General features: G+C 42.4%; 1 protein-coding gene across 2 annotated transcripts in view; it reads right to left on the bottom strand.

The window, feature by feature from the left end:
• RASSF3 (Ras association domain family member 3) overlaps positions 1 to 18,695 on the bottom strand; it is an 84,491-nt gene that overhangs the window by 39,276 nt on the left and 26,520 nt on the right. The window lies entirely within an intron of this gene.

Raw genomic sequence — 18,695 nt, 5'->3', positions numbered from 1 at the left:
GCAGAGAGAATACAGCTTTTCCATCTCCTACTTCCAGTTACATAGTCTACTTGATTCTTGTATTGACCATGTATGCATAATACATGGTAATGGCCATGTATGCAGTTGCTTAAAGCATATATTTCAAATACAGTGGTGCTTTGCACAGCGAGGTTAATCCATTCCGGATTAACCCTTGCTGTGTGAAACATCGCTGAACGGAAAGTAAAAAGCCATTGGAACGCATTAAACAGCGTTTAATGCGTTCCAATTCGGCCGAATACTCACCGTTGTGCGATGTTCCTGGATGGCCGGCAGCCATTTTCGCGCCCTCCCCTCGCTGAACGGGGGTGCGAAAACGCTGCGCGTGGCCATTTTGGGGCGCGCGGCGGCCATTTTGGACCCTACGAACAGCTGATCGGCGGGTCTCAAGGCGAAGGTCGGTAAGCGGTTTGCTCTGTGATTTCCCCCTATCTAGGTGCCGTTGCGCGGATTTGTCGCTCTATGGAGCGACCGTTGCGCGAGGCACCACCGTAAACAGATTGTTGGCTTCACAGAACTCTTATGAGTTGTTCTCCTGCTTAGTTTCCGTTCTCTAGATCAAACTTTCCAACCATATTTGGTTCTGCTTGGTTTCCTATTTTTGCATTCCAGTCTATAAGGGTGTCTTGTTTTGGAGTGTGATCAATTTTCCTTCTAGATGCTTGCATAAAAGCTTCCCATTTCACCACCTTCAGTATCTGTAACTGGAGCACAGACTATCTTGATAAGCTTCCCCAGGAGTCTGATGGATATTATTCAGGCAGACCTTGCATTATAGCCCCTAACTGGCTGTTAAGACCTTTACAGAACAGATAAAAGGATGACAGACTCCTTTGAAGAGGAATCTTATAATGAAGAACCTGCAATTCTAGAAAGTTAAGTAAAGGCTGCTCTAAAAGAACTGGGAAGACATAAATCATCAGACTTAACTAGGATACTTACAGAATTATTTCAATCCACAGAAACTGAATCTGTGAAATTACTATCTTGCCTCAGTATTACAACCAAACAATTTCTTCCGTGTTTTCCATTTACAAAATAGAACACTTTACAGATGTCTTGCTGAAAATATCCCATTCAAGTCCACTTTAGTTTACTGACACCAGGTACTGCAGTGTTTATACATTCCATTTCTTGCTTTATGGTTTCCATTTTGTCTTGATTCTTACTTCTAGGGCAGTAGTCAGGGGTAAATTACCCCAAATGGGATAAAAATGAAAATCCTGGGAGTAATGAGAACACGACCCTAACCCCCTCCCCTCCTCCTCCTCTGCCCGGATGGGGGGTTCCAGTTGCCCGATCGCCCCCTTCCCACCCCCTTCTCCGGCCCAGCTGCAACCGAGCCATGGTGGATGGCGGCCGACGACAGGCCCTGGCCGGCACTGTACGGCAGCTGAGGCGGCGGGGTTGGCCAGGGCAGAGGGTGAGGCCAGGGCGAGTGGCCAGGGCTCCCCAGCCAGGAGGAGCCTCTCCTTCCAGTGCCTGTAGAGGTGGATCCCGGCGGAAGTGGGAAGGCGCGGCCATGACGGTGGCCCAGGCCCAGCTCTGCCTCCCAGTGCTGGGCCACCACCACTGCCCCATGCCCTGTCCCTGGTCCTGGAGGAGCCTGTCAGGCAGCAGCGGCACTGACCCAGCTCTCTTTGGCGGTGCCTCCACACCGGCTGGCCAGGCCTGGCAAAGCCTCTTGCCCTCCGTGTGGCAGCTGTCACAGCGCTTCGATGGCGAGGTCCATGGGAGCCCTGACACCGAGGCCCAACACAGCCACCCTGCTGAGCAGCCGCCGGTGCCGGAGCAGGTGGTGGTGGCGGGCACCCCTGGTGGGCAAGCCACCTGCTGTTCTTGACGGCCGTCCAGGAACCACCCACTGGCGGAGAAAGGGAGCTGCCCTCACAGGGCCAAGGACTGAGGGTGGCCCCGCCAGGCGGTGGTGGAGGCGACGGCGGCCGGCCTGGGCATGGGCAGCAAGGCTTCAGTGGCAGCGCTCAACCGGCTGCGCGTGACCAAGATCCTTCCTTTTAAATCAAGGGGGTAGTGTTGGCATATATACATTTTTTAGGGGGTAAAAGGTAAAAAGGTTCCCTGACCCCTGTTCTAGGGAAAAGAAGAAAAACTCATGGGACATTCCATGTTGTATGTGTTGTGCAGCATTGGACTTTCCTTTCACTTCTGTGCACACTAGCCACTAGACATCCTTTTGGCTTTAATCCAGTTGTGTCATTAGCAACAGCACTATTCATATTTGTCCTCTGTTCTTCCCCAAATAGCTGACTGATTACTTTCCGACCTGAGAGGCTCACCTTCCAGCACTATCCCTTGTTTCATTGTGGACTGTCTCATCATAAGGTTTTCAAGATAACAAAAGTTCAGCAGTGGTTTGCCAGTGCCATGTTCTGCACAGTAATGATGAAAGTCAGCTTGAGTGTCACAAACATTGCCCTCTCCGCCAGTGTCACTTCAGCTGCCATTGCTGCCAGTAGCTGCTACCCCATCACCATTAGAATGGTCAATTCTCTTCTGCTGATGCAGCAGTTATCCCTGAAGACTGTGGTGTCTCAGCTGTGACCATTCCACCTTGGGTGACCTTGCTAGAAATCCAGGCTTGTAATGGAGTCTGGCCTTAACAGCATTGCTCTCAGCTTCACTAGCATTCAAACCCCTTCACCATACAGTATTACAATATGCATCTGTGATTGAGCTTGTTAGAAATTTGAAGCAATTCCTCCCTTTTGGCAGGAAATGACAACTGAGTCTCTTTTGAAATATCAACAGATTTATTTGATTTAACATTCGGTGATTCTACGACAACTTCTGTAGGATCGAAACAACTAAGATTAGGTAACTGTCCATAGTGCTAAGATGAAAACTTTGTCTGTAAACTGTGTAGGTTCATTGAGGGGCTGGTCTGTTCCCGGTCTGTAGGGTTCCTCAATGGAGTACTCTGCACTGCGCATATTGTTCCACAGCAAGGATGTCTGGCCCAATCTCCCTCTGGTGGTGGTTGGTTGAAGGATTGATCTGGTTGGATCACCTTCCTCCAGTGACCTTGTCCCCATGGAAAGACCACAATCGTCCATTCTAGTGCCTCCGTCAATGTTCTCTTTTCCTTTGCCAGGTCAGGGACAGGCATTAAACCCCCTACTTTCAAGTTAGGGAAATCTTCTAATTTTTCATATCTGTATTGATTCTTTTTTTCTCTCTCTATCCTCCTCCTCCTCTATTACTTTCTCTCTCCTTGGTACTCTAGAAACTCTCCTCCCACTTTGATCTTTTATATCTTCCCACACTGGCAGGATTAACTCCTCCTCTCTTTTTTCCTTCTCCCTCCTCCACCAAACAGATCTCAATCTTCTCTTCCCTTTGATTCATTTCCTTCCCCTTCTTCTACGGTCAATTCCTCATTCTCCATTATTTTCCTTTCTTTTCTCTCTCTCTCTCTCTCATTCCGACATCTCTATTCGAGGGGATGGCTCACTCTGTTCCTTCTCTTTTTGATCTATCTCTCCTTCACAGCATCCAAAATGGGAAATGAAACCAGATATATCATTAGGGAAAAATGCAAACAAAACCAATTCCTGTAGTTAAGGAAGAATAAAAATACCTGATGTTTAAGCTGGATTCCAAAAAGGAAGAAGCACTCAAGATCATATTACAATTATCCACTGGCTACTGGAGAGCACCAAAGAATTTCAGAAGATCACTCTATGCTTTATAGACTACTGCATAGCTTTTGACTGTGTGGATCATGAGTGCCCCCCCATGCATGAAGCTCGCTCCCCCCCCCCAGCCGGTCCACAGTCCCAAAACAATTGGGGACTGCTGCCTTAGACTGACAGAAAGACAAACAAATGGTTCCTACATCAAGTCAAGGGTGAACTATCTCTGGAGCGAAAAATGATGAAACTGAGCCTTTCATACTTTGGGCGCATCATAAGAAGGCAAAATCCTCTGGAAATGATAATAGTGCCGGGAAAGGCTGAAAGTAGCAGGAAAAGGAAGATAAAATACAAGATGGATTGACCCTCTTAAGGAAGCCATAGGCTTGAGTTTAAAGAACTCAGCAAGGCTGTTGATGGCAGGACATTTTGGAAATTTCTCATTTGTTGTTGTTTAGTCGTTAAGTCATGTCCAACTCTTTGTGACCCCATGGACCAGAGCACCCCAGGCCCTCCTGTTTTCCACTGCCTCCCAGTTTTTGGTCAAATTCATGTTGGTAGCTTCAGTGACACTGTCCAACCATCCCATCCTCTGTCGTCCCCTTCTCCTCTTGTCATCACACTTTCCCAACATCAGGGTCTTTTCCAGGGAGTCTTCTCTTCTCATGAGATAGCCAAAGTATTGGAGCCTCGACTTCAGGATCTGTCCTTCCAGTGAGCACTCAGGGTTGATTTCCTTCAAAATGGATAGGTTTGTTCTCCTTGCAGTCCAGGGGACTCTGAAGAGCCTCCTCCAACACCAGAATTCAAAAGCATCAATTCTTCGGTGGTTATCCTTCTTTATGTTCCAGCTGTCACTTCCATACATCGCTACTGTCCTGACAATTAGAGTTGCAAACTTTGAGAGTAGATAGGTGTTCAAGAGATTCTTACTCTGAAGACCTAATTGCAGGTTATCAGAGTGAGGAGGAAGGAGAACAAAACTAGCTGTTATGTGATCACAGTGCTGTCTGGGGTTTGTAAAAGTTAGTATCATGCTAAAATGCTTGAAATTACATCACTTTAATGTATTATTTGTCCTTGCATTCATTAAAGCCATTAGCAAAATACAAGGGAAGAAGTGGACCTGTAGATGACATTTTGCTCTAGCTCTCTGCCAAGTATTACAACATAGAGCAGTGTTTTCCAACCAAGTGGCTCACAAAATGTTTTTTTTTGGGGGGGGGTTGTCACAGGTTGCCTTATATGTGTTGTAATCCTTGTCAAATAATTTCTTCCATGACCTTTCTGAGCAGGATATTAAAACTATTGTGTATGTGTGTATATGAGAAAAAGGTCCTTTGGGGGAGAAAGAAGCCTATACAGCGGTGCCCCACATGACGACGATAATCTGTCCCATTGAAATCGCTGTTTAGCGAAACCGTTGTCATGCAAAAACCCTCTACCCATTGGAATGCATTGAAACCCGGTTTAATGCGTTCCAATGGGGAAAATACCTCCTCGTCCAGTGAAGATCGCCCATAGGGAAGCCATTTTGCGAGTGCCTATCAGCTGTAAAAATGGCTGCCCTGCGAAGCATGGGTCCGGAAAACACAGGGCAGCCATTTTGCGAAGTTAAAAAATTTGTCGTCTTGCGAACAAATAGTTTGCGAAGCATGGACCTAATTGATGTCCAGCGAAAATCCCCCATAGGAATGACTGTTTTGCGAATCACTATAGCGATTGCAAAAAGCAATCGTTATGCGGATTTGTCATTTTGCGGGGTCGTCGTCTTGTGAGGTACCACTGTACTGTATAAGAAGGGATGACAGGGAAGTTCACTTTCTAGCATATAACATTGAGACTGACAACATATTGTTGCAGTGTGGCATCCTGTTATTCATATCAGATTGGCTGAGATACTACTCTGTTCCAGGATATTCCATTTGATTCCATTCCTTCTTGGCTTTCCATCCCTAGCAACAATATATGTGCACCCTATGGCAGTGATGGCAAACCTAGAGCACACATGCCACAACTGGCATACAGAGCCCTCTCTGCGGGCATGCGAGCCATAAGTCGCCAGATCGCTCATCTCCCCCCTCAGCCAAACCTGAGGAGGCGGCTGCAGCCGCGGTGCCGGCACTTCAACAGATGGCAGACCAGGATCCGGAGCAGCTGGCACTGGTGGCAGTTCCGGAGAAGGGATTCCCCCTTCTGCTGCCCCTTCCAGTTCCGCCATCCACTATTTTTCCCCCCTTTCAGTTTGGGCACTCGGGCCCAAAAAGGTTTGGCGTCACTGCCCTATGGCATACTCAGTTCTAATTGTTTTAGGTCTGTTCCACATTGTGACATTCCCCACAAAACATCTGTCTACCTTTGCAAGCCCCATGGTTCCCCCATGCCTGCTTACTTCCCTGTTATGTGTGGATAGTGTCATTTTGGCTCCACAACAACCAGCATTTTAGATAAATGATATTCTCCCCCCCCCCCATCTCATTCATATGATGCTCTGTTCTTGGCCCTGTAGGGGCGATAAAATGGCAGGAAGGGAAGGGAGCGGTAGGATGAGGTAATATAGAGCAAAAAGTCTCTCACTGATTCCATCTGTTTATTCCTTAAAGATTTGTAATAGAAGAAAATAGTGAACGGAGAGCTCGTCGAGAGATGAAACCGCAGCGGTAGCAAAAAAGAACTGAGGCAATCACCAGGATGAGTGGACCACATGTACTGGGGGGGCGGTCCTGGCAAAAGCGTGATAAAGCTCAAGAATATTCCGAAAACCTCTGCGCAAGCACAGACTTAACCCTATAGTGTGCATTCACAGAGACCATGAACAACAACAACAACAACAACAACAACAACAACAACAACAACAACAACAATAATAATAATAATAATAATAATAATAATAATAATAATAATAATAATAATAATAATAATAATAATAATAATAAATACCTGTGGCTAACAATTAATTGCATATAATTGCAGTATAGAAAAATAAGAATTTGTTCAGACAATTCAGTTCCTTCAAGCTTCAGTTTTAAAGCTGAGTCTCACATTAATATTTTCACATATGTAAGTCCCAATTAATTCAGGGACCGTTATTTCCTTGTAAGTATGCTTAGGAGTGCAGTGCTAGGGATTGTTCTATTGAAATTAAAGGCTTGCTTCTGCTCTGTTGGTTAGATGAGAAACATTTCTTTCCATATAAGGGAAAATTCTATCTAGCCATTACGATTGTACAATTTGAACAGTGTTCTGAAATTTCAAACACCTGACAAAAGTGTATGAAACTAGATACAGTACTTCTAAGATAGATTGTTCTGCATGGGTATGACTGGCTAAATAGGGCTAAAGAATGAGTTTATTCAAGATAAATATAGAATGTCTGCAATAATGCATGCGGGCAGCCTACTGAATTGTTTTGCAAGTTTCAAAGGCTGGAAAGGGTAGCAGGATAGTTTCATGTACTGTATAGCATTATCTGTACAGTACATTATAATTTTCAGGTTGAAGAGTTTGCAAAGGTGGTGAACAGGATGTCCTTTGAAGTTCTTTCAGTTAAACAGCTATCATCTAGTTAAATGAAAGAGTGTACATACTGTATTGTGTTTCCCCAAAAATAAAGACAGGGTCTTATATTAATTTTTGCTCCAAAAAAACATTATGGCTTATTTTCAGGGGATGTTTTAAATTTGTTTTATGTACAACACTTCATTTATTCTGATACAGTCATAATAATATTTTAATTGTTAATTTCTAGATTAACAATTATTGCCACTCATGTGACACACATTCCCTTCCCCCACCTCCCTGGCCAATTCCCCACTCACCAGTTGGCATGTGCTTCTCTCTTCCTCCTATGTGGCTGTTCAGCCAGTCCCCGGCAGGAGCACAGGATTGCCTGTTCCATCTCTTTCTCTGAGCAGGCAATCAGCCATGGAGGCAGGACAGGGAAACCCATGCTCCTGCCGGGGACTGGCTGAACAGCCAAAGAGGAGTTGGAGAGGAGCACACGTCAGCAGGTGAGTGGGGGAATCCAGCCAGGGAGGGAGGGGAAGGAAATACGCAGCACCACAGGTATGAACTGGCACAAATCTTCAAACTGAGGTTTGTGCCCATCTCTGTTAATTTCACATCACCATAATGAACCAATAAATTGTTCTTCTGTTAACGTAGAATGCTTGCTAAATTTTCTTAATGGAGTTATTATTACTGTATATTTGGTACTGCAGACTGGCAAGAAAGCTTAGAGTCAGTTATACTTATTTTCAGACAAGATAATCTGAGACACACACACACACACACTCACACACAAAATACACTCTTAGGAACAGTTTAACAACCTCCCTCCACTTCCTTGTACAAAGTTGGTTTGTGAAGAAGTGCTTTCCCTGAAATGACATATTTATTCATTTTACTATAATAAATTACCACATGGCAAATGACTATATGCATCTTTTATTTGTGGATAATACCGGTCTTGTCATGGAGCCCCCCCCCCCTCCATGCCCTCAGCCTAACCACCATCTCACAGCCTAGCCTAACCTATCTAACAGAAATGTAAAGCTGAAACATTCCTCTATCTTGCAATAAAAATATGTAAGAAATACAAGTTATGGTTTTTCCAGTAGCGACGTTTGGAAGTGAGAGCTGGAACATAAAGAAGGATGACTACCGAAGAATTGATGCTTTTGAATTGTGGTGCTGGAGGAGGAGGCTCTTCAGAGTCTCCTGGACTGCAAGGAGAACAAACCTATCCATTTTGAAGGAAATCAACCCTGAGTGCTCACTGGAAGGACAGATCCTGAAGCTGAAGCTCCAATACTTTGGCCATTTCATGAGAAGAGAAGAGTTCCTGGAAAAGACCCTGATGTTGGGAAAGTGTGAAGGCAAGAGGAGAAGGGGACGGCAGAGGACGGGATGGTTGGATAGTGTCACGGAAGGGAGTGGAAGACAGGAGGGCCTGGCGTGCTCTGGTCCATGGGGTCACGAAGAGTTGGACATGACTTAACGACTAAACAACAACAACAACAACAACACAGATACAAGTAAGGATACATATATCTAGAATAAATAAATGCATTTTACTGCCCTCTTTTCTGTAACATGCAAATACTATTCAGTAGTTCCTTTGAAAAGACCTGGAAAAGGGTCATGATCTTTCTTTTGTTATGTTCATTTTTTTCTACTAATCACTCTGCTTGAAGATTGCATGTAGCTGTAGCAGGAGAAAAGTGAGCCAATTCTTACAAATTTATAGCTTTTTTGGGACATAGAGATTGTTACTGAATTATTTCTAATTTCCTTAAGATCAATAATAATAATCGCTAGCTGCTGTTACTACTATTAATGGCTTTAAGGAAGTCAAATGTGGGGCTGTCAGTGTAATTACTGTATGTCATTTCTCACGGTTTGAGAGCAGCATATTTGGAGTTCTTTTACCAAACTGAATACAAAAATTATCTGCCTTATTTTGTTTGTAAGAAAGTGTGTATGGATTTATTATGTGCATATTTATCACTACCCAAGAGATACTATTAAGCTCTGTGTATAATATGAACATGCATCAAGGTGAAAAAAGAAACTAATATAAGTAGTTGAAAGAAAAAGCTATTTAATTATATGAATCAAAATTATTTCAAATTACAAGTCAGTATGAAATGCACACAATTCTTAGAATACATTAATATAATAAATATATTATGTATTTTCAGGGATCATATTTAATTGCTTTTTAAAATCAAAACTGTGACTTGTGAATATTTAGACACACAGGTCAAGAAAAGGAAACCTGTTAATTGAATCAAGCTTTTCTTCACAGATGGCTAGTCCTAGCAGCTGACTCTGTGAGATAAGCAATGTCCTTCCTCTGTCATGGGAATCTATCAGAACAACTGATGACTCTGCTCTCTTGTTTTTTCTTATACGATATAGATAATTATTCAATCCCCTACCAGTTAGGACTATTTGAAATTATTAGACAATTATCTGTGGCTTCTATTGTTTGCCCACTGACTTATGACAAAAGATGCACTCTGTTTTCTATACAGGATTCAGGCAGATAGAAAGTGGACTGAAGAAGATATTTTGGCAGGATCTGCCCCACAAATAACACCAAGCATGACTGCTACCTAAGAACTCTGGTCGCAATTCTAATTCAGGAATGCTAATTCTAATTCAGTTATAATCATGGTCTCTTCTAATTCCTAGGGGGATGTGGCGGCGCTGCGAGTTAAACCGCAGAAGCCTCTGTGCTGCAAGGTCAGAAGGCCAGCAGTCGTAAGATCGAATCCACACAACGGAGTGAGTTCCCATCACTTGTCCCAGCTCCTGCCAACCTAGCAGTTCAAAAGCATGTACAGTAAATGCAAAACTACAGCAACTATGGCACTGTAATTTAAATATAGCTGTCCAACTGTGGAAGCTCAGCATGCTTTATAAGTACTAGAAGAATTCCAGCCTTTTAATACACTATAAATGTAATTTGATTCCCAGCATCTGTCTTGAAACCCGTAATGCAACATGAAGAGAGGCCTGTTAGAAAATCAGACCAGCTATGATTTATGTTAGAGAAACTCTGTATTTTGTCCTATGTAAATGATGCCTTAGCTTGTATGGATGATAAGCTAAAGTGCTGCCTTCTGACCTAGAAAGCCCTAAATGACTTAGAAGGATCACATCTTTACCATATGTATGTTCCTGGGTTTTAAGATCTTTGGGGGAGGTCAAATGAATCTTCTTTCCTCCAGGCTGCATAAACAAAGCTAATACACAGGGAGTCTGTAAGAACATCTTTGCTTGACTCCTAAATAGGGTCTACAACTTACATATATTTAGATCCCCACACCCAGGCAGGACCCAGCTTTTAGATCCTAAAGAGGGCATCCAGAAGCATGTTTAATTAATACAGTAGTGTGAAAATGATTCAGATTTTGCTGCAACCACTGTATGATTTTTGACCCGGTTTTTTACAGTTTCTGTGCTGCATAGATAACATCTGTGAAATAGGTAGAATGGTCTCTAGTAGAGATGGGGGTACATGAATATCCCTGCACAGGTGGCGATGAGGGTCCAGCCCCATGGGGCTGGACGGTCCACTCACCAATCTGCCACTGTTGCAGACGCCAAGATTCTTCCAATGACTCCGCAGATCACGATCGGCTAGCCACTCCTGGCAGGAAGCAGGAGGACAAGCCTTGCTGCAAGGTTGAATAGTGGCTCACTGATCGCAATCTGCAGAGCCATTGGAAGAATCGCAGCATCCGCAGCAGTGGCGGATTGGTGAGTGGACTGCCTGGCCCCATGGGGCTGGACCCTCGTTATTGCCACAAATACGAATACCCCCATCTCTAGTCTCTAGTTTACAAAAAGACAGGTTACTTACCTGTAACCATGGTTCTACAAGTGGACCTTTGTGAATTCACACAATAGGGTTTTGACAGTGCCTGTGCTGGTCCTCTCAGAATCTTCCAGAATTTTTGTAGAAAAGTAACAAAGTTTAGAGTTGCCCCTATCGCACATGCGCCACCTGCCTCAGCCTTCAGTTCCATCTATCCGCCACAATAGCCTGAGCTTAGCAGAGACATAGTCAGTGATGGACAGCAGAGAGGCTGGGTGGGATGTGTGCATTCACAGAGGTCCACTTGAAGAACCAGGGCTACAGGTAAGTAACCTGTCTTTCTTCTTCGTGGCCTCTGTGAATGCACACAATAGGGTGACTAGCAAGCTCACTTACCGGAAGGAGGGCCGTCACTACAGAACAGATGTCAAAACTGCTCTTCCAAAGCTTCTCTCCTTCTTGGCCCGAAGGTCTAGTTTGTAGTGTGTCACAAAGGTTGATGCGTCAGACCATGTGGCTGCTCTGCAGATGTCTGGGACAACGACACCACACAGCAAGGCTGTAGGTGTTGCAACAGCTCTGGTGGAATGTGCTTTCAGACCTTCTGGAGGAGTCTTGCCTTGCAGTTCGTAAGCCAGAGCAATAGTGGACACAAGCCATCGAGAAACAGTTGAAAAGGAAGCAGGGGAACCTTTATGTGACCCATGGAAACAGAGAAATAGCCTTGGGGCAGCACGAAAATCCTTAATCCGTGAAACATAATATGCCAAAGCTCTTCGAATGTCCAGTGAATGGAGCATGCACTCAATGTCCGAGGAAGGTTGAGGAAATAACGTTGGTAATGTTAGGGGTTGATTGAGGTGAAAATCAGAGACAACCTTAGGCAAAAAAGAAAGGTTGGGATATAAAATAACCTTGTCTTTAAAGAATTGAAGATAAGGAGCGTCCAATCGGAGAGCTGCCAGCTCACTCGCTCTTCTTGCAGATATAATGGCCACCAGAAATAGAATTTTAAATGACAGTAGACAAATGTCACAAGAGGCTATGGGTTCAAAGGGATGGCGCATACACACGCGTAAAACAAGTTGAAGAGACCATTGAGGCACAGGAGGTTTGACAGGTGGTCAGATATTCGAAAGACCCTTCAAAAAGGATTTGAGAGTTGGGTGAGAGAAAAGACGTGGTGAATCAGAGTCGTGAGGTTGGAAAGAGACGATAGCTGAGATATAAACTTTAAGGGTGGATAACGCCAGACCGGAATCAAATAAATAGCCTAAGTATTGAAGCATGGTATGGAGAGAAATGGGCGAAGTTTGTAGTTGTCTTGGCTGAGTTGTCATGTTGATGACGGGACTTCTTACGATCAACCTCGATGTAAATGGGGTCGTCATATTTGGACTTATGTCAGCGCTGAGAAGATTGAGGTAGAACCGCTACCTCACACCAAGAAGATCAGCGTTGATCTGGAGATAGATGTTTTGTCTTTGCTGTTCTTTTCTGAGGTGGAAAAATTGGCCTCGAAGAAGTCGATGGTGATGAAAGTGCAGGTGATGCCTGCCTGGTAGAAACAGGGCTATAATGGGCAGAAGCCGGGCTAGACACAATAGCATCAACTAGCTGGCTATGCCATGAGAGTGGTCAGGTCCAGTAGGTGAAGTGTCGAGCTGCTGTGGAGGAAGAGAAGCAGCAGCTTCAGAAAGAGATTCCTGGTCCTGGGATGAATCCTCCAAAATCAGGGATAGCAGCGACGCCAAAACTGGAGGGATCTATTTCTGTGGTCCTTGGTTTTGTCTTTCTTGTCCTTAGACGATGACTTTTTCTATTTCAGGGGATCATTCGAAGACGAGTTCAAAGAGGTTCTCGATGTCAAGGTAGGTGGCTTCTTTGTGGTCGGAGTGGATGATTTTTTTTGCGAGCTTGCCGACAGATTTCGATGTCGACAGCGGAGGCGGGGAGGCAATCCGTACTTCAGACCGTGGGGTAGCCAATGGTGTCAGAATAGTCTCCACCTTGGACGGCCTTGACACCAAGAGTGTCTTGTTCCACAGGAAAAGTTTTAAACGTTGCTGCTGAGCTTTTAGGGTGGCTTTTGTGTATTTTTTACAATGTCTGCAGGAATGTGGTTGATGGGACTCTGCTAGACAAAAAAGGCAGGGGTCATGACCATCCAAGAATGGCAGTTTACGCGAACACGACACGCACCTACTGAAGGGTCCTGAGGGGGACATAAAGTAGAATAAGGGTAGTAGGACTCACGATTAATTGTGGTGAAAGTCCAGAATTGTCCAAGTCTCTGAGAAAATGTCGGAGAAATAGCACTAAGAAGGAGCCGTAGTGGAAAGCCAGAAAAAGGCGGGAAAGTGAAGCGATCCGGAAAAAAAATCCAAAGCATGAATTGAAGAATAATCAAGCGTCCGTAATCAAGGGGCAACAGAGAGATCAAATAGTCAAGGGAAATCCGTGTCAGAAGTTGTAATCCAGTAAAAATATGTCAAAATTGAGAGCTCTAAGACCGAGAGGTTCCAAGCCTAAAGGTGGTAAAATGGAACTGAAGGCTGAGGTGGGTGGAGCATATGCGATAGGGGCAACTCTAAACTTTGTTACTTTTCTACAAAAGCTCTGGAAGATTCCGCGAGGACCAGAGCAGGTGCTGTCAAAACCCTATTGTGTGCATTCACAGAGGCCACGAAGAAGAAACCTATGCCACAACAAATCTCAACCTTGAAGGTGCCACAAACATCTCTGTTGTCTTTGCTGCTACAGACAGCTACCCATCTGAAATACATTAGGTGTTTCACATGCAACACATGTTATAATCAGAGGAAGGAAGCTTTTAGGAGCTTTGGAGGCTTCTAATTGAATGCAGATGGTTTGAATCAAAGTAAATCAACAAAGCTCAAGGTCAGAGCCTGTTGCTTTAGAAATATCTTCATTTAGCCTGTTAGCATTCTCTTCTGGGAAAGCCTTTTCACCCAATTAACTTTGAACTGTTTGCCACAATCACAGTAGGTAGAAACACAAACTGTGAGCTGCCAATGCTACTTTGAACATCCGCTTCAGCACGTGTAACATTTACAACTATGAAAAATCTCTGTTACTATACTTTTGAACTAACACAGTTTAATCACTATTTTCTTGCATTCCTCCTAAAATCCTAAAACCGTGGATCTGGACAAACAAAGTCACCCCATCTTTAGAAGTGGATGTGACTAGGCTTGTTGTTTGTTGTTGTTTAGTCGTTAAGTCTGACTCTTTGTGACACCATGGACCAGAGCATGCCAGGCCCTCCTGTCGTCCACTGCCTCCCAGAGTTTGGTCAAAGTAACTAGGCTACTATATGTTATTGGTTTAGCTAGGGTTGTCATCAATATGTAAGAATGAAAAGTGCTTCTCACAGCTCTAGGCAGTGATTAAAAGGAGAACCCAGTGCTACATAACTGTTTCTCATGAATGGGAGAGCATTCTATGCTCTTCATGTGCTGTCCTTGCAATTACAAGTAGTAGAAGCAATGCACAATAAGAGCAAATATAAATCTTCAGTTAATAGAAAAGCTGCTAACTCTACAGTATATCTATTCTTCAGAGAGAGCTTCCTTAGAGAGAGCTTCAGCTAACTATGATCTCCCCAACTCATTTCTCTGTGTCTCATTCTCCTAATTTAAAACTATGAACTGATGCCACTGACTACTTGCCAAGGGAGCAAGGTTTTCTGCTCCTCTGGCAGAGATCCATTTATTTTGTGGTGCAGGTAGAATTAATTCATTGGTGTGCATGCCCTGCTGTTTTAAAAAAAAATTCTGCTGTCTGATACAGCGCTATACCAGATAGCACGAATTTTAAAACTGAAAGAACTGTGCTTGTACCCACCTGATGACCCCCACCCCCACATTACCTTCCAAATCGTCCCTCACTGCCTGCCTGATCACTGCCTTCACCCCGCACTGCCTGCCCGATTGCCAGCAGGATCACCCCTCTATCGCCCATCTGATCCCCTCACCCAAACTGCCCACCCCACTGCCTGCTAAATAATCCCCCCCCATCACCCCATTCTCATTTGGCTCATAACATAACATCCCTAAGAGAATGCAGTATTAAAAAAAGTAAAGTTTCCATACTGCCACCCTACAGCTACAAACATAAATTTAGAAATGATGCAAGGGCATACTTAGTGCAATTCTATACATTTACTCAGAAGTCATCTCATTGTGCATGTTACTTCCAGATAAATGGGCAAAAGACTGTAGACACAGTCTACATATCTAGTGAGATGTTTATGTATAGTTGGTGAAATTTTTTTAAAAAACTCCAAAAGTACAGTGAGTGGTTAAAAATATTATAAGAACTGCAGATGTGTTAAATAAAATGAAAATTCAATGTAGAATGAGGAATTATCAGGAAATGTTATTATTTTCTTCACATAACCTATTGTAACACAATCTATTGTACATTTTCATAAAATGGGAAGGGTAAGTGTCAGCTATTCCAAGCTTCAAAGGGATGTGGGGAGTCCAGTTGAACTTTCTGCACATCAATAAGGCTAGCTATCAACAAAACCATCCTTCTGAGCATGGAGGAGAAGACAAAGACAACTTTAAATGAAAGCACTCAACATGACAGAAAATTTGCTCCAAATTTAAGATATTTGCCTTTGAACATATTATTTAAATAAATTATTTATTAAAATATTTTTATCTTGACTTTCAGTCCAGAATCCCTTATTGGGAGTGTTGTTGTTGATGACCACGATGAAGGATGGTGATAACACTGAGAATGCTATCACAAGAAATAGAAACCATTGTGGTGTAGTGGGTGGAGTACTGGATCAGAATTCAGGAGAAATGGGTTCAAATTCTTGTGTAGTCATGGGAATTTACTGATGCATGGCAATGATAAACCATCCCCTGAACATTTTACATACCTCAAAAACTCTGGACACTATTTAACAGCATATAACAGTAACAAAGGAAGAAACAGCACAACTAATTTTCCTTGGGTTCCTCTATGGAATTAAAATAAGACAGAAATAATTTTCAGAAAACAAGGAAATTGGAGACTGTCACATGAAAAACCAAAGAGCGTATGAGGTTGTGTGATGCAGAAATAAGCTGAGGTAAGATCTGAAGAATCACCATGAGCATCTGCAGCACAGTCTGGAGGAACTGAAAGAGTGACTCTGCAAGTTAGTATCTTAGGCTGTGAAAATTAATTGCCAAAAAAGGGCAAAAAACATTTCAATCTTCCTGCTCACTTACTTTCTATCTAGAGTGCAACAAATGTTCAACACCTGTTTCAATGGGTCAATAAACATTTACTAACTTTCTTCCAACAAATTTCAACAGCTGCTAAATATGCAAGCAGATTATTCAATTAATGACCTCAGAGCTAAGCAAAATGTCTCATTTTACAAAAATAAAATAAATGCCCATTCACTTATATAAGAAGCTCCATCTCACTTCTCTTCGAAACTTTTACATAGCTCAAAATTAAGTAAATTCTATTTGGTTGTAGATGTCAGGTGGAAAAAAAATATCCAGGATAATTAAAAGGGGATAATGGCAACTGTTGCTTGATTTTGCAAATTAGTAAACACTTGAAACTTGATGCTGCAGTTGGTGAAATGAATGTGTAATTATAAATGTGAATGGTCTTTCAGTAGGATTGTTCACATACTCAATGTCTATGCATGTAGTAAATTAAGAAGACAGATTATGATCATGTACAGGTGTCGAGTATCTGTATTGCCCACAACAAAAAGATAGCAACAGAAACATCTAAATTGCTAAGGTATTTTAAGTCAGTAGGTTTGATAATGTTAATAGGAGCTGGGCTAAACTAAGGGTTAAATATCAGTCACCCTTCTGAAAATTCTACAAAGTTGTTGGACTTTGTTGGCAGAACGTAGTACAAACACCTATACACTTTCCTCTTACACACAATTTTTGTAATTTTCAAAAACATAACAATCTAGTTGTGTAAGATCCACACTATTTTTCTTAAAATTATAAGCAAACATTAACAGAATGTTACAAAATGGCTTATTACCTATGTAAGATTTAATCATCATCAACAGCAATCAAGATTCTTAAAGCTTAATGTAATAGCTAGCATGCCAAATTTTGACTGTTATTCTACTTCATTTTCCTAAAACACGCATATATTTTCCTAGGAGGGTATCAGCTATGCTTACTGATAATGACAAAGTACACATCCTAGTCCCAGCAAGAATAGACTTGCTGGATTAATTATTGAATGTTAAGTTAATAGATCTTCAAATTCCCTGGTCAAAATCCTGTTGCTTAGTGTAGTAAATCGTATTAGAGCAGGCCCAATGAATCAATGAGGATTTAGTCAGTCCCTTCATAGGTTCTATTGATTCAAATAGATGTGTTCTAACTGTGATATACACTAAAGTATAAGCCATGGTGCAGGTGTGTGGGGGAAATTGTGTCACAAGGACCCACTCTCTGGTCTCAGTTTTTAGCCCTCAGACTCAGGGAATGGAATGCTGTTTGGTAATACTAGTTTTCATTTCTGCATGATTATTCACAGGTTGGTGCCAGCAAAAAAAGATGAAGAATATTGTACATTTAGAGTATTATCCATAGTACTGCCAACACTACACAGTTCACTCTGAATTGTGGCATTTTTTAACAATTTAAGAACAACCATTGTCTGTGGCATTCTTTAAGAAACTGCCAAGGGGTATTCTGAATGATGAAAATGCCTGACAAACTACAGACACTATTAATCACCAACAGCTTGCTACTATAAAGTGGATGATGTACACAAAAGAAGAACATTTGAAACTCATTAACTTTTAGTGAGTTCAAATTCTGTCAGACAGAACAAAATGTGGTTCCATTGGCACATGCCCAGATCCTTTTCTTGAAACATAAAAGCCTCCGTCCCACTCTCAGAAAGACACATATGATTAGCTCTTTGGTGGAAGTTCAACAAGTCTGACACTCCATGAAAGCTGATATTCTACATTCCTGTTTCTAATATGAGCATGAATTTGTAACTTGGGAATTTTTGCTGATAGTTATTTGTTAAGGTAATGGGAAGAGATTATTTGTTTTGACTTAGGCGAAAGAGGTTTTATACAATTAAGTTTATGTTCTACCACTGCTAGATGAATGGATGGATACTGCACTGCATTTCACTATGGCAACATAACTATGCCGCCATCTCAACAGAGGGTGCAGAAGAAAGTGTTGGCTGGATCCATTTTGTAGAGAACTGAAAGCTGCACCTGCTGACTTTTGTAGGTAACCTGAGAGTTTTTCAGCAGGAGATGAGTTTGTGTGCCTTTGAAATACATATTAATGGGAAAGAAGGAGGGGAACTATACCTCGGAAGGATAGGAGTCTGCATTGGGAGAAAGCTGAGGGGCGAACCATGTGAAAAGATATTTTAAGACACAACAAGAAAGATGATAAAAATCCAACTCTTAGAGATGTAATATAGAACAATAAGAATAAACAACTTACATATGCACAGGGAAAAAAGAAAGAAAGAAAAAACCTCATGAAACAATTTTTATTCTTACTCATGTTCAATCATTCAGTGAAACCACTGGTTCTAATTGAAATTTCATGTCATACAATACATAATAAAAAAGTCACAGTGTGCATTTAGGAGACTTTTTAAAAATGTTAGCAATCCATTTGCAGTCAGTTTTGTAAACTTTATTG

Source organism: Pogona vitticeps, chromosome 5, assembly GCF_051106095.1.
Source record: "Pogona vitticeps strain Pit_001003342236 chromosome 5, PviZW2.1, whole genome shotgun sequence".
In the NCBI taxonomy this organism is placed as follows: domain Eukaryota; kingdom Metazoa; phylum Chordata; class Lepidosauria; order Squamata; family Agamidae; genus Pogona; species Pogona vitticeps.
The sequence above is the reverse complement of the archived record's forward strand: the minus strand, read 5'-3'. Positions and strand labels throughout refer to the sequence as shown.